Source organism: Canis lupus, chromosome 8, assembly GCF_003254725.2.
Source record: "Canis lupus dingo isolate Sandy chromosome 8, ASM325472v2, whole genome shotgun sequence".
Classification (NCBI taxonomy): domain Eukaryota; kingdom Metazoa; phylum Chordata; class Mammalia; order Carnivora; family Canidae; genus Canis; species Canis lupus.
Genome location: NC_064250.1, coordinates 26,486,812 through 26,503,766, shown reverse-complemented (window position 1 = coordinate 26,503,766; position 16,955 = coordinate 26,486,812).

Here is a 16,955-nt window from a genome sequence, read left to right as displayed (position 1 = left end):
ATTTTAGAACCGAAAATAAAAAGCTCAATGGCTGGGCTCAACAGCAGAATAACAAGGATGGAGGAAGAAGTTAGTGGACTAGAAGATATAGCAGTTGAAATTACCCAATCTGAATAACAGAAAATAGAGAAAAGAAAGAAAGAAAGAAAGAAAGAAAGAAAGAAGAAAGAAAGAAAGAAAGAAAGAAAGAAAGAAAAAACCAGTAAGAAGAGCCTCAGAGACCTGTGGAACTGTAACAAAACTTCTAATGTTCATATCCCTGGAGTCTCAGGAGAGGAGAGAAAAGGTAGGGCTGAAAAAGTCCCCTAATATGTAATGGATAGCCACTTCCCAAATTTGGCAAAAAAACATAAACCTACATAGTTCAGAAGCTGAATGAACTTCCAAATAGGATAAATGTACTCTAAGGATACAAACATCAAAACACATTATAGTCAAACTTCTAAAAACTGAAGGCAAAAACATCTTGAAAACAACCAGAGAAAAACAGCCCTTTACTTACAAGGGAAAAAAAACAATTTAAACAATAGTGGATTTCTTAACAGAAAACAAAGAGTCCAAGAGTAAGTAACATAACATTTTTTAAGTGCTGAAAGAAAAAAACTGTCAACTCAGAATCCTATATCCAGTAAAATATTTTCTGGGAAATCAAGACATTCTCAGATGAAAGAAAACTAAGAGAATTTCACCATAAGACCTAGACTAAAAAATGCCCAACAGAAGTTGGAAGTTCTCTAAACAGAAAGGAAAGAATTTTTTTTAAAGATTTCATTTATTTATTCAGAGAGGCAGAGACATAGGCAGAGGGAGCAGCAGGCTTCCCACAGGGAGCCCGATGTAGGACCTGAGCCAAGGGCAGACGCTCAACTACTGAACCACCCAGGTGCCCCAGAAAGAATTTTTTTTAAAGGAACTTTGGAACATCAGGAGAGAAGAAAGAATGTAGTAAGCAAAAATATAGGTAAATGCAATAGAGTTTCCTTCTTCAATTTTCTGAATTACATTGATAATTGCATCAAAATTTTATAATATTATCTGATGTGGTTCTAAATGTATATAGAGGAAATATATTAAAGACCATTGTATAAGCAAGCAACAAAAATATATGAAGCAAAAACTGATAGAACTGGAAGGGTCAATAGATAAATATACAATTATAGATTGTAGATGTATAATTGGAAATTTCAATACCTCTCAACAGTTTATAGAACAAACTAGTTGGAAAGTCAGCAAGGATATAGAAAAATTCAACAGTGGCATCAACCAACAGGATATAATTGGCATTTATAGAATATTTTTTAAAAAAAGAATATTTCCCATAACAATACAGAATACACATTCTTACCAAGTACCCATGGAACATACACTAAAATAGATCATAAAATAGATCATGGACCATAAAACAAATCTCAGCAATTTTTTTTTAAGTTTTCAAATTTATTTCAGTAATCTCTACACCCCATGTGGGGCTCAACTCATGACCCTGAGATTAAAGGTCACATGTTTTTCCAACTCAACCAGCCAGGCATCCCAAATCTCAGCAGATGTTAAAGAATGAAATCATACTAAGTATGTTCTCCAACTACAATGGAATCAAACTAGGAATTTATAACAGAAAAGTAACAGGAAAATCTCTAAATGCTTGGAAACTAAGTAACACACTTCCAAATAATCCATGATCAAAGAGGAAGTCTCGAGGGAGAGAAAAATACATTGAAATGAATGAAAATGAAAATGTAACATTATCAAAATTTGGGGGACCAGCTAACACAGTGCTGAGAAGGAAATTTATCACACTAAAATGCATACCTTAGAATAAGAGGGAAAGTCACAAATCAATAATCCATGTTACCATCTCAAAAAGCTAGAAAAAGAACAAAATAAGTCCAAAGCAACAGAAGGAGGAAATACTAAAGAGCAGAAATCAACAAAATTGAGAACAGAAAAATAATAGAGAAGATCAGTGAAACAAAGAAGCTGGTTCCTTGGAAACATTGATTAAAATGATTAAAATGACAATCTTAGGGCACCTGGGTGGCTCAATCAGTTAAGCAAGCATCTGCATCTTGATCTCAACTCAGGTTTTGATCTCAGGGTCATGAGTTCAAGCCCAGCGTGGAGCCTGCTTTAAAAAAAAAGAAAAGTGACAACCTCTAGCAAGACTGACAAAAAAAAGAAGACACAAATTACCAATATCAGAAATGAACCATGAGATATCACTATAGACCCTGCAGGTAACAAAATGATAATAATACAATGCTACAAACAACTCTACACATATACATTTGACAACTTTTTTTTTTAAGATTTATTTATTTATTCATCATAGAAACACACACACAGAGAGAGAGAGAGAGAGAGAGGCAGAGACACAGGCAGAGGGAGAAGCAGGCTTCATGCAGGGAGCCTGACGCGGAACTCGATCCCGGGACTCCAGGATCATGCCCTGGGCCAAAGGCAGGTGCTAAACTGCTGAGCCACCCAGGGATCCCATACATTTGACAACTTAAGTGAAAGACAAATTCTTTTTTTTTTTTTTAAGGTTTATTTATTTATTTATTCATGAGAGACCTAGACATAGGCAGAGGGAGAAGCAGGCTCCCTACAGGAAGTCCAATGTGGACTCGATCCCAGGACCCCAGGGTCATGACCTGAGTCAAAGGCAGAAGCTCAACCGCTGAGCCACCCAGGCGTCCCAGGATGCAAAATCTTAAAACAATGTTAGATAAAATCCAACTATATATATGTATTTTTTTAAATCATACACCAAACATGTACCATACACCATGACCAGGTGGAGTTTATTCAGAGATGCAAGGCTGTCTCAGTATTTGAAAAGTCAATGTAATCCATCATATTAGCAGGCTAAAGAAGAAAGTGCACAATTATACTTATCAATGCAGAAGAGGTATTTGTCAAAATTCAGCACCTATTTGCGGTTAATGCCCTAAAAAACAAGGATCAATTTCCCCAAGTTGCTTTCTATCTCTATGCATTTGCTTTTTCTAGGTATTTCATATAGGTGGAGTCATACAATATTTGTCTTTTTGTGTCTGGCTCATTTTACTTAGCATAATGGTTTTTTTTTTTTTAATGGGGATTTTTCTGTGTGTTTTTTAAGATTTTATTTATTTCTTTGGGTGGGCAGCACAAGTTGAGGGGGAAAGCAGAGGGAGAGAGAGAAGCAGACTCCCCACTGAGCAGGGTGCCAGACATGGGACTCCATCTCTGGACTCTGAGATCATGACCTGAGCTGAAGGCAGACACTTAACCAACTGAGCCACCCAGGGGCCCTGGGCCTTACTATTTTAATAAAAATTGTCATTAGAGGGTAAATCACTCTTCTAGTTTATATTATAATTATGTCAATGCATAGGAGTATTAACATTAGTTTTGATAATGATAAATCATACCTCAGTATTTGTATGTTTGCCTTGATTATACCCTTTTAGTAATATACAATATAGTTTATCCATACATCATAGTGACTATAAATTATCTCCACTAAGAGAATGTTGCAACTCATGTGTAATGGTTTTGTCTTTTCCTTCTTTCCTGCCACATGCCAGGCCTAGCCCTTCTTGGGAAATGAGCTATGCCATAAAATGAATTATAGTTCTGTCATTGTACAGTGAGAGGGTTCATTTGAACAAGCACAGGCAGCCTGTGCCTTCAGTATTCTCTGTAAAAAGAGATACTTTCAGGGTACATTAGCCCTAAAAGCACTCCCTGAGGAAATCATGAATCACTTTGATTGTAAATCATCGTATACAGAAACCAGAGTGTAATCTGATATATTTTTAAGTATTAATGATGTGAATTGTGGTAACAATGTATTTATAAAGTATCCCCTAGCAAGCATGCCTGGTACTATATATTCAACCATTACATCATAAAATCTCAGTAAGTAATACTGAAAAGTTGTCTGAGCCACTCAGAGAAAAGCTTGAAATCTCCCCCTCCAAAATGAAAGTGAAAATAGGTTGAACCTTAGGAGGCCTCAATGTTACTCCACCGATTCATGATAAGGGGAGGAGATCTAGGGAAGATTTTACCCTCCTCACTACCTCCACGTAGGAAAAGCCATAGAATTTTTATATTCGTCATACTTGGAGCCAACAGTCATGTGAAATTAGACACTTTTCCAGTCATTCCTCTCAGAAATTATGCCCTTTCCTCAGGGTCCAAGGTGAATAAACATAAGCCTATGTATTAGACTATTTGTTTCATGTCAAGCAGATTCATTGTTTCCCTGTTTACACTTTTATTCTCAAAACTAACCTTTATCCCCAATATTAACTAATGGTTAACACTTCAGGACACCTAACACATAGCAGGTGCTCAATAAATATTTGTTGGATGAGAGTGATTTAAGCAAAGAATGTTATCTTGATCCTCTCTCACCTTAGTCAGTGAAAGCTGTATGCAATTTAAAGTATTTTGCTACCAAAAGCAAGGCTGTTCCCATATATTAACCTGGGCAAATAATTAATCTTGAGAATAGAAAGTCACAAAAAAGTAAGTCAATTTGTGTATTATTCTGGTCTGAGGTGACATTAGTTTAAGTCTAAGGAGTCCCCAAACAAAGGAAGCACTCTTTTAAACGTTATCTGATGAATGTGAAACATTCTAGTGGATTCTAACACTTTAAAAAGGAATAAATTAAATGCAGCAAAAAGCTTTTGCCACACTGGTGTAAAGAGATAGAATCAATATTTGCGGCTAAGTGTTAAATATCAGGATTTTAATGTGTGAAGTTTTGGTTTGGGGATGTGATTTATTCAACGTCAAATCAGAATCAATGTAATAAACAGCCATGCTCTGATGTTCTAAAGTTCTAAGTTCTAAAATGTTAACGTATTCCCTCAGAACTGTCAGATGAAAGTCAAAATGATTTCAAGTTACAGAAAATACCCCCCCCCCCCACACACACACACATTTAACTTCTATTTATAGGCCCAGCTGCATGACACTGGGTAATTCTGGTATTTTTAAACCTGCCACAAGAAATGAATTTCTGGATCAATGAGATACTGTGTATTAACCATATTAAAGGCTCTTCTTCCATGTAAGGCATGGCCAAGAAGTAAACGTTTACTCTGTCAAAATGCTAATTCTGGTTAATGCATTGTTCGCTTATTAAATACAGTAGAATCAGGGTTAGCCCACAGGGGCATGTCTGTGAAATGCAAATAACCTAGCGTGATGAAAATCCTGCTGGCAGCAACAAGTGATCCCCCTGCGGTGGGCGGCGGCGAACAGACTGTGTCAAAGGGCGGGAGGATGCAGCCCTGTTCTGCACCACGAGCTGGACGGAGGTCAGGGTGAGTACTTTGTCGGCCTCGCCCCCTGGCGGCCCCGCTCCCTTCCCCTTTCCGGCCGTGCCTCTCTTCCCCGGGGTGACCCCGCCTCTCGCCTCCCTTTCCTCCCCTGGGCGTTCCCACCCGCGTCAGGTGCCGCCCCCTGGTCGCCCCCTTCCCTCCCCTCCCCTGCCCTTCTCGCGTCTGGCTCGTTACTGGAGGCCCCGCCTTTCCGAGGGTGGCCCCGCCTCTCCCCACCCAAGTTCCTCGCCTGTTCTGCGCTCTCGGAGTGGAGTGGCGGTCCTGGCAGGCAACAGTCTCCAGCCCGCACTAGATTCTCGCTCTGTGACCTCTGAGTCGTTCTTTCTTCTGCCGCAGGGAGCCTCCTCTTCGGATGTCCTCTCCAGAGCCCCTGCAGTCCCGGCCAGCCTCAGCCTTGTCTGGTGCTCTTGCCTGATGGATGCCGAGGAAGCAAGCTCAGACCCAGCTTTTCTCCCAGACCTGGGCAGAAAGCCTCTTCGTCTGAGCCCATGCTCTTCGTCGTTTAGTGTTCCAGAAGGCTTAATGTATAAAGGTCATGTGCAACATGGAATGGATTTTTTCAGACAGAGTGAGACATACCATTTAGGATGAGTGTAGTAGTATCTATTCTAATGTTTAGGCCCCTCAATATTAACTGCCATTCAGGTTACGGTTTGAAGAAACAAAACCTTATATAGCCAAACATGACCTAATTTACTGAACTAATAAAAAGTAAACAACCTAAGGGCGCCTGGCTCTTCAGAAAAGCACGGACTCCTGTCTCAGAGTGGTGAACTGGAGACTCATTTTGGATGTATGGATTACTTAGATAAAAATAAACTTCTAAAAAATGCACACACACACACAGGTTTAAAAAACCTAGATATAAATAGTGGCCAGGACGTGGAGAAGAGGAAACCCATATTGCACTGTTAGTGGGAATATAACTGGTTTAGCCACTATGGAAAACAGAATGGAGGTTCCTAAAAAAAATTCAAAATAGAACTACTATGTCGGGGTGCCTGGTGGCTCAGCAGCTAAGCATCTGCCTTCCACTCAGGATGTGATCCTGGAGTCCTGGGATTGAGTCTCAGGATCGAGTCCCACATTGAGTCCCACATCAGGCTCCCTGTATGGAACCTGTTTCTCCCTCTGCCTATGTCTCTGCCTCTCTCTGTGTCTTTCATGAATTAATAAATAAAATCTAGAAAAAAAAAAAGAACTATTATGTGATCCAGCAATCCCACTTCTGGATGTATATCCAAAGGAAACAAAACCATTATCTGGAAAAGATATTTGTATTTCCATGTTCATTGCAGCATTATTTATAATAGTGAAGGTATGGAAACAACCTAAGGTATCCATCAATGAATGAATAAAGAAAAAAATATGTATTGTATATATGTATGTATGTATATAATTTGATGGGATATTACTCATCCTTTAAAAAGAAGGAAATCTTGTTTGTGACATGGATGAAACTGGAAGATATATGCTAAGTGGAATGAGCTAGATAGAAAAAAATACTGCATGGTATCACTTATATGTCAGACCTTTTTTTTTTTTTAATATGGAGTTGCTCTTTATTTATGATAGTCACAGAGAGAGGGGCAGAGACATAGGCAGAGGGAGAAGCAGGCTCCATGCACTGGGAGCCCGACGTGGGATTCAATCCTGAGTCTCCAGGATCACACCCTGGGCCAAAGACAGGCGCTAAACCGCTGCGCCACCCAGGGATCCTGTATGTCAGACCTTTTTAAAAAAAAGTCAAACTCATAAAAAATAAGTGGTTGGCAGGGGCTGGGAGGTGGAGGAAATAGAGGTTGGTAAAGGGTACAAACTTTTAGTTATAAGATGAGAAAAGTCTGTGATCTAATGTCTAATACGGTGACTATAGTTGACAACACTGTATTGTACAATTAAAATTTGCTAAGAGAACTTAAATGTTCTTACTGAAGAGAGAAAAAAGTAAATATGTGAGGTGATAGATGTGTTAACTCTATGGAAGGAATCCTTTCACAATATATATGTATATCAAATCATCATGTTGTACACATTAAATAGCTTATAATTTTATTTGTAAATTACACCTCAATAAAGCTAGAAGAAGAAGTCGCAGAGCCTAAACAAAAAAAAAAAGCAAACATTGATTTGAGCTTGTGAATAACTGACTTAGCATTGGATATTATGCATATCACTAATTCATAAAACAATGCAGGTAAAGTGTATAGAATGATGAGTTGCTTAGTGTAATCGACAGGAGCTCAGTTTAAATCATCATAAGGTATGCATCAAATTGAGAGGCTCATGCTGCTACTAAAAGTATAGTGACAAAGAAAAACAACATAGAAGTTTTTACAACATAATTATGATAAAAATGGATATGAATGTAGAGAGTGTAGAGAGTGTAGGAGGACACAGGACTCAAACTAGAAAACCAGACTCTTCTTATAGGAGGTTGAGTCTGATTTATCCAATTAGGGTGAGCTGTAGATTCCTGTAGCTCTTTTGGTTCCTGACCTTTCTGAGTTCTGGTTAGTCAGGGGTTTCCTCTGTGAGCTTGCCTATATAGTTTAGAGTACTGAGTATGCTACAATAAATAACTTGAGACCCTCCCCCCACAAATACAGCAGTTTAAATGAAACAGAACTTTATTTCTCCTGTAACAGTCCAGAGGTAGGAGTGGCCAGGGCTGGCAGGGTGGCTCAGCTCCATTAAGTAATTAAATGGACTCGGTTTTTTTCTTCTTGAAGCTCTGGTATAGCCTGGGATATCTTCATTTGCATAGTCAAAGCCGGGGCACTGCTGTGGGTTTGCCCTAGCGCCATCTAGCTCTAGGGAAGGGCAAAAGCAGAGGTAGAGGACAAAGGATTTATTTTTAAGCAAGTGATGCAGAAGCTGCACCTATCACTTTCACTCATATTCCATTGGTGAGAACTTGGACACACTTGATTGTAAGAGAAACTGGGAAATGTGGTCTCTGACTTGGACAGCAAGGGCAAAAGGAGATGTAGCTAAACTTAAATTTCCTTACAACTCGCAGCCCATTGACAAATGGGCTTGATACAGGCAGAGCATGACATTCCTCCAGGAACTCCCAACCATCTTAAATATTAACGCTTTGCTGGTGGCAAAAAAGCAACCTTAGCTTGACAATAGCTAGGCCTCTGGGATCCTGTAAGTGTTCTTTAACAAATGAAAATCCCTTTGGAAACTTCCTTTGCTTCTACCCTCCACTCCCACTTAAAAGTATATAACCAATCCCTCCTCACAATCCCAGGGCAGCTCTTTCTGCCTATGGATCCATGTCCCGTGCTTTAATAAAACTGCCATTTTTGCATCACAACCATTTCAAGAATTCTTTCTTGACCATTTGCTCTTGGACCCCACATCAAATCATGTCTGTCTCTGGGTGGGGCTTGATCTGCCCAACTAAAAATTTATTAGTGTAGTAAAAGGTGAGAACAGACTCAGACAACTACCATTCTGCCACATCTGCCCCACTTTCTTCCAATCAGTTTTCTTTTTTTTAATTTATTTTTAATTTTTAATTTAATTTATTTAAATATTTAATTTATTTTTAAATTAAATTTATTTTTAAATTTTATTTATTTATCAATGAGAGAGAGAGAGAGAGGCAGAGACACAGGCAGAGGGAAAAGCAGGCTCCATGCAGGGAGCCTGATGACTCCAGGATCACGCCCCAGGCCAAAGGCAGGCGCCAAACCATTGAGCCACCCAGGGATCCCCAGTTCTTTCTTAAGAGGAGTTCCTTTACTTCAGTTTACACATAGCCCTTATTTCTGGCAATTGAAGTATCCTAACTGATGTCTCATTCTTTAAGCCCTAGTTCAAATGATACTGTGGAGGCCGAGAAAAATTAAGGCCATTCCACCTCAAGTTTAGCATTAGCACAAGTACAGCCATCTTAGGCCCCTGGGAATAAGAGCTGAACTTTACAGCAAAAACTGCAGAATGCCCTCGGCAGAGAATCCCATATCAGATCTTAAGAAACTCCCCCACCCTTTCCCCCATATTGGAATGGAAAAAATTTTCCTCCACCCCTTCTGAAAATCCCCTAGACCAGCCCATAAAAAAAAACCAGCTGTAACCCACTTCAGGGTCCAAGCCCCTGCTCTGCTGTGTGGAGTATACTTGGACCGAAGCTCAAGCTTGTAAATAAACCCTCGTGTGTTTGCATCGGTGTCGGCTCCTTGGTGGTTTCTCAGATATGTAATCTTGAGCACAACAGATACCTTCTCAAGGAGTCTGACCTGTCTGCTTTTTGTAAAGTATGTCGCTCCCCCATTCCTGCCATCACTGTTTTTCTCTCAGCACTTTGTTTATTGAATGGCACTTATCACAGCATATACATATTGCTGTGTTTTTGTTTGTCCCCCCCAAATGTCTCTCTCATCTAGCACACAGCTTGTCATTGGATAGGTAAGAAAGAAATAGCTGGTGGTAAATGGATGAAACAGTGGTCAAGGATGACTGAGAGAGTTCTGAAATGTCCAACTAAATATATTGGTAAAGAATGGGAAATTGGGTGGGCAAGTTTATAGGTAGGGATCAGAAGATGGTTAGGTTTGCTTGTACAAGTTCAAAGTGATTTCAAGTTCAATTTTGAGTGATTTCAAGATGATATCCAGTAGACTCCTAAAAATATGGCTTTAGAGTTGTGGAAAGAGCACCAGATTAGAGCTATAGATTTGAGAGCCTTGAGAATTGATGAGATCACTTATGAAGAGCATGGCGAGAAAATAAGGTTTAGAAGAGACCTACAAGGAACAGCCACATTTGTAGAGTTGGCAGAGGAGAGACTGGCAAAGCTTGGGAGGACCTATCAGAGACTGTCGACAAGAACCAGGGAGAAGAAAATTTCAGGGAGGAGGTAGTGGTCACAAATGATCAGATGAGGGGGTGATAAATTATATCACATAGGTCTTAAAGAGTCCCTTAGATGTGCGAGTTAGGACCTTAGATATGAAAGTCTTAGTAGAATAGTTTTAGTGGGTCAGTGGACTGTGGACTGACGACAGAATGTTAGAAAGTGAATGTAGTATTTGTAGAACAAGCTTTCAAGAAAAGCAGCCATGCAAACAAAACACATTTCATTTGGAAAGAGAGGCAAGGTTAAAGGAGAGTTAAGATAAAAGAAAGCATCTCTTTAAACAAGTAAGAGAAAGAGATAGGATGGACGTGGAAATGATAAATTTTTACCCACTGGATTTGAGATAGGAAGCTACGAGAGTTGCCCTTCCTTGAATATGTAAGCACAAATTTAGAGGAGGGAGTAACAAGGACTTGCTAGAGTTTTTCTGATGGCCTTGATTTATCTATGAAGGAGGGAGCAAAGTTATGTGATGCAACAGAGGAGGTGGAGGGGGCAGTTTGGACTATGTTCTAGGAGAAAAGAGATGGGGACGGGACAGATAAAAGGTCTGGTGGTTGCAGATCCGCTATGGCTGGAAATCCTTGCTCCCTTCTTCCTCCTACCCCCTCCTAACCCAAACTTGTCCCAAAAAAAGACTCCAGGCTGCCAAATCCTAATCCTTGCGCCCACCTACCTACCTAGATAGATTTTCCTACAGTAACCAGCAACGAATATGCGGAGGCTACGAAAGTAGACCACTCCCTCAAGCTTCATTTCAATAGTGAAAACTGAGTGGGCCTGCGATGTTTTTGCAGACCCCCAACCCCCTGGCTACTAAAGGTTATATACCTGGTACGATAAAGGCACCTGCCTGCTGGACCAAGGAGACTTTTAGGGTCAGATGGCTCCCTCCTAAGTAACTTCCCCCCCAAAGTTGCAGCACGTTACTGAAGCGTGGTTTAATACAAGAACACCGCGTTCGGAGCAAAACTCGCAGAGCCGAGGCCGGAACAGCGAAAACGGCTTTCCCCGGCTCAGAGCCCAGGGGAGCCGGCCCGCAGCTCGCCCCCGAAGCCGTCCCCGGGCCTCGCCTCCGCAGCGCCTCGCATCGGGCGCCTCCCCCGGCGAGAGCCGCAGCCCCGCCCTCGCTCCGCCCCCAGGGCGCGTCATCGCGGCTCAGCCTCTAGTAGCTCCTCGCCGGCCCTCCGAGCGCCGGGCGCGGTGGCGCGCGCCTGTAGTCCCAGCTACTCGGGAGGCTGAGGCAGGAGGATCGCTTGAGCCCAGGAGTTCTGGGCTGCAGTGCGCTATGCCGATCGGGTGTCCGCACTAAGTTCGGCATCAATATGGTGACCTCCCGGGAGCGGGGGACCACCAGGTTGCCTAAGGAGGGGTGAACCGGCCCAGGTCGGAAACGGAGCAGGTCAAAACTCCCGTGCTGATCAGTAGTGGGATCGCGCCTGTGAATAGCCACTGCACTCCAGCCTGGGCAACATAGCGAGACCCCGTCTCTTTTGCCTCTCCCGGATGTAGAGATAGAGGAGCCTCCCTGCAGCCTTCACACAAAAACGCCACGTTTGCCCACATCTTTTATGTACTCACTCGGGAGCCTACTCATAGTGCACTAACAGTAGGTGAGATATAACTGATCTCTTCCTGGGTCTCCCCCCTGCTGTGTTTGCCTATTTTGCGCCTCCTTTGGGGTCAAAGCTGACCGGGAGCCAGGATATTCGGCGTTTAGAAGCCGCCTCACCACTGACCCCTACCGGGCCATCCTCGAAACTCCCCTGCGAAGGGCTGTTATCACCCTCGCAGCCAACAGGGGCTGCTCGTTTAGCGCCTGGTGGAGATGGCCGCGTTCTCCCCGCGGCACCCGGCGCGCTGCTCCGTGACCGCTGCTTCCCCCGACCTTTCCTCCCCACCTCCTGCCGGGAAATGTTACCTTCTTTCACTACTGTCAGGTCAAGGTTTTTGCTTTCAAATGTTGCCGAAGAAGGATCTGGCAAATGAGTCTTGCACCCCAGTGCTTGCGCTCCACTTGTTAACCCAACAGGGCTGAGCATCCGACGGGGTACCCTCTTTGAAGGGGCAAAACAATACTTATGAGGCGCCCACACGCCTTTGTGAGAGCAGAGGTGAGGGGCCAGGGTGACAGAAGGCCGTCACCTACCCTCCCCCTGGATTCTTGGATTGCCAACAGCCAACGTTAGGGATGGGATGGGATGGGATGGGATGGATGGGATGGGATGGGATGGGATGGGATGGGGCGCAGGAAATTCAGAGCACCCAGTGCACGGCTGAGTCTTGAACCCAATTTGGCAGAGAGCAAGACCTGAGCGCCCCCGACCGAGCCGCATCAAGTCTCGTGTCCTTATCTCATTTTTAAAAGGAAATAAATGAACACGGTATGAAAGAGTAGAATGTTTCAAATTGTCAGAAGTTCTTGGTTGTCTGTGACCGTGATCTCACCTTGATTTAAGAACTATTTTAGAGGATTCCCTTTTAAATTCAGACACTGGAGGGGCAACAGAGGTTGATCAAATATTCATATCGATCTTAACATTAATCTGATTATCTATTGAGAGTTTCAAGACCCTAAGCACTAAGCACAGATTTTACCACTTGTAAAATGACAAGGAAAGGGGGCAAAATAGTAAGCTTTTCATAAAGCTAACTGTATTCAGTTTCTTTGAGGTGATTCATTCCGTTTGAACACAGGTAACTCAAAAAAGGCCCTTCTCTGATGATTCTGGGTCCGCCTTCCACAGCTGCATGGAATAAGTCCTATTCTGATTCTTCAGGACAAAGTTTAAAGAATTTGAAAGTCACCTCCAAATCAATACATTTCCACTAAATGGAAATACACGAAGATAGTTTTTTACTTTTTTAATCTTTACCCCCCTCCACTCAGAAAATAGGAGGGAAATACTTTAGGCATCTCTCCCCCTGCCCCCTTCACTACATAGATTCCTGACTATGGCCCAGAATGACTTAGCTGTGACTCTAAGGACTGCATTTCAATTGCCACCTCCACTAGCTTTGGGGTTTCAGTTTCTATTATGCTTCAATCTTTTCCACCACTTCTAGGAGAACTTCTCAACTTCTTTCTGGAACTGAGGTGTGGTAGGCAGAATAATGACCCCTCGAAATATCAGAAAGGGAGACAGAACATAAGATACTCCTAACTCTGGGAAACGAACAAGGGGGTGATGGAAAGGGAGGTGGGCCGGGGGTGGGGGTGACTGGGTGATGGGCACTGAGGGGGGCACTTGATGGGATGAGCACTGGGTGTAATGCTATATGTTGGCAAATTGAACACCAATAAAATAAATAAATAAATAAATAAATAAATAAATAAATAAATAAATAAATAAAATAATGACCCCTCCCCAAAGATGTACACATCCTACTATGTGGAACCTATGATGTGTTACTTTACATGGTAAAAGAAATTTTACATATATGAGTAAACTAAGGATCTGGAGATGGGGAGATTATCCTGGAATATCCCAGTGGCTCCAATGTAACCAACCAAGGAGTGTAGGCAGCCTCTGGAAGCTGGAAAAAGCAAGGAAGCCAATTCTCCCCTAGAGCCTCCAGAAATAATGCAGCCCTGCTGACCCATGTGGGACTTCTGACCTTCAGAACTGTATGATAATAAACATGTGTTGCTTAAACCACTGAATCTGTGGTAATTTGTTTCAGTAGCAATAGAAAACACATGAAAATACATGAGACCTATCAAGGTTAGTCTGTATCTGAAAAACTCCCATGAGGTCAGAAAGGAATCATTCCAGTAACTGCCTTCTTTAGTTTACTTGTACTTTTTTCCAGAACTTTTTCATCTTAAACAAGTTTTTAGGGTTTATATTTTTCTTGTATGTGTTTCTTTAAACCATAACATTTTGAAAATTCATCCTTTCATTCATCTATCTACCCATTTAAGAAAATGTTTTAAGTGCCAAATATTTACCAAATCATGTATTGATGCTAGGTAAGCAGAAACAATATAGACAAGTCTTTGCCTTTATAGAGCTTCAGGTCTAGTTGAGAATGAGGAGACTATCTTTTTAAAATGAGCCATGTAAATTGTTTTAGTGTTCTCATGACGTTCTGCCAACCATATTTATTTCATTAGCTTCCTGCATGCCTAAAATCTCCAATTCCAAAAACTCTCTCCTGTGTTAAGGCAAGTTACAAATTCACTTTGGCATTTACTCAACACCATTAGACAATGTCAATTTCAACCAGCCACTGATAATGGGTTATACTTTTCAATTTCCTACACTATCCATGAAAGAAGTTCAGTATATCATGAAGTTGACCATACTTTTTTTCTTAAGACTTCGTGTTGGGCACCTGAGTGGTTCAGTCAGTTGGGATTCTGCCTTCAGGTTGAGTCATGATCCTGGGGTCCTGGTGTCCAGCCCTGCATTGGACATCCTGCTCAGCAAGGACTTGACTTCTCTCTCTACCTCTCTGCCTGCTGCTCTCCCTGCTTGTGCTCTCTCTCTCTCTGTCAAATAAATAAATAAATGATCTTTGAAAAAAAAGACTTTGTGTTAATGGTGTAATATTTTTGACATTCAGTAACTTTAAAATTTTATGTGTTCAAACCTAGTAGTCTTGTCCTTTATGGTTTTTGCTTTTAGTGTTTATTTTGAAGGGTCTCACCCATCTCAAGAACATGTAAATAGTCATATTAATGTTTATAACTCTTTTATTTTTAAAGTACACATGTTGCTGATTTTAAAATACTATAATCTCTCCAAAGCAATAATTTCCTGTTCCTAACGCTACTTTTTTTTTGGTTTATATTCCTGGTGCAAGGTGCTGACAGCAGAAGGAGCAGTACAGGAGTTCCTGGGTGGCTCAGTTGGTTAATATTTGCCTTCACCTCAGGTCATGATCCCAAGATCCTGGGATAAAGCCCTGCATCAGGATCCCTGCTCAGTGAGGGGTCTGCTTCTCACTCTGTCCCTTCTCCCTGCTTATATTCTCTCTAAGAAAGAAAGAAAGAAAAAAAGAAAGAAAGAAAGAAAGAGAAAGAAATTAAAGTACAGACATAATTCTCAAAAAATTGTAGTTTGCTGTGACCTGTCTGGTGACTCCCTAAAGGATCAGTTGAAGAATTTGTCTTTGTTTTGACTAACAAGGCTTTTCCAGGGTTGGGAAGCCTTCACAGGCAGTAATTGCTGAAAGCAGTTAAAGGCAAATGTATAGTTCCTGCCAGCTGGGACAAGAGATAATAGTCAGGTCAAGACATAGATCAAAAAGGCTAGGAAGAAAGAAGCTGAGAAAGGAGATAATAAGAGGAATATAGACTATGAAAGCTCTCCTACATTCCAGGAAATCTAGAAGGTCACACACATTTCCAGGTCAGAAATGTATGCTCAGAAGAGACCTGAGAAGACTAAGCTCTCACCTCTGGCTGACCTTCAGGCTCAGAACAAGAAGGAAATGAAGGCTAAGGCAGGGTCCTAAACTGCCATGCTAAATGTTGAAGTGCCTCAACATAGCCCACTCTGCAAAATCAGAGAGAATTATTTCAGTTGTTTGGTTGGTTGGTTGGTACAAGCATTTAAGGAAATCTCTATCAAACCATTAGCGGCAGATTGTTCTAGTGGAATAGAGACATCAGGGGACACTAACAACAAATAAAGATTTTACAAAATTAGTACACAGAGAAAGAATTCTGGAAAGATGGTAGAGTAGGTAGCACCAGGAATCTGTCTCTCTACCCAGCTCAGAGCCCAGTAAAGCAGGACAGCAACTCACCCCCAAAGACATCACTCTAGACAATAATTGCAGAATTGCAGATGACAGCTCGCAGAATCTGTCTGGGATACCTGTTTTGGAATTCTGAGTCCACTGAATGTCTGCAAATTCCAGAAAAAGTCTTGTATGGTAAATTGTGGTTAACTTTTGTCAATTTCAGCTCTGAGCCCCAAAGCAGGCAGATAGGTACATGTTCCTGAAGCAGCTTGTACATAGCTTTTGGCTGTCAGATTGGGCAAAAAAAAATCCTATTTTCCAAATATTGAGTGTCTATGCTCTAATTAATGACTACAACTTCTGGTCACAGAGGTGCAAAGAGGCAGGTGGCCATTGTGGCTGCAGCTCACACTAGTGTTGGAAGCCACTGCTAACTTCCAGGGGATTAAAAGGGTCAGTACCCTTTTATTCCTGTCTCATTTTTTTTTTCTTTTTCTTCTTTTGAGAGACAGATATCAAAGACTAGGACATTCAAAAGCATATATGAGGAAAATTAGAAATTTCTACTTCAAAGGACTTGAATAGACATTTATCCAAAAAAGATATTCAAATGGCCAATAAGCACATGAAAGGCTGCTCAACATCATTGATCATTAGAGAAATGGAAACTAATACCACAATAAGATATCACTTCATATCCATTATAATGGCATATATGTATTTGAAAAAAAACAACAGAAAATAAGAATGACAATCCTTAGTGACAATCTAGAGAAATTAGAATACTTGTGCACTCTTGGTGGGAATGTAAGACAGTATCGCCATTATGGACAACAGTACGGTGGTTCTTCAAAACATTAAAAATCGAACTACCATATAATCCAGCAATTCTACTGGCTATATATTCAAAAGAATTTACAACATGGTCTTGAAGAGATACTTGTACACCCACTTTCATAGCAACATTATGCACAACAGCTAAAATGTAGCAACTCAAGTGTCCATTGATAGATGAATGGATAAGCAAAATGTGGCATATATATACA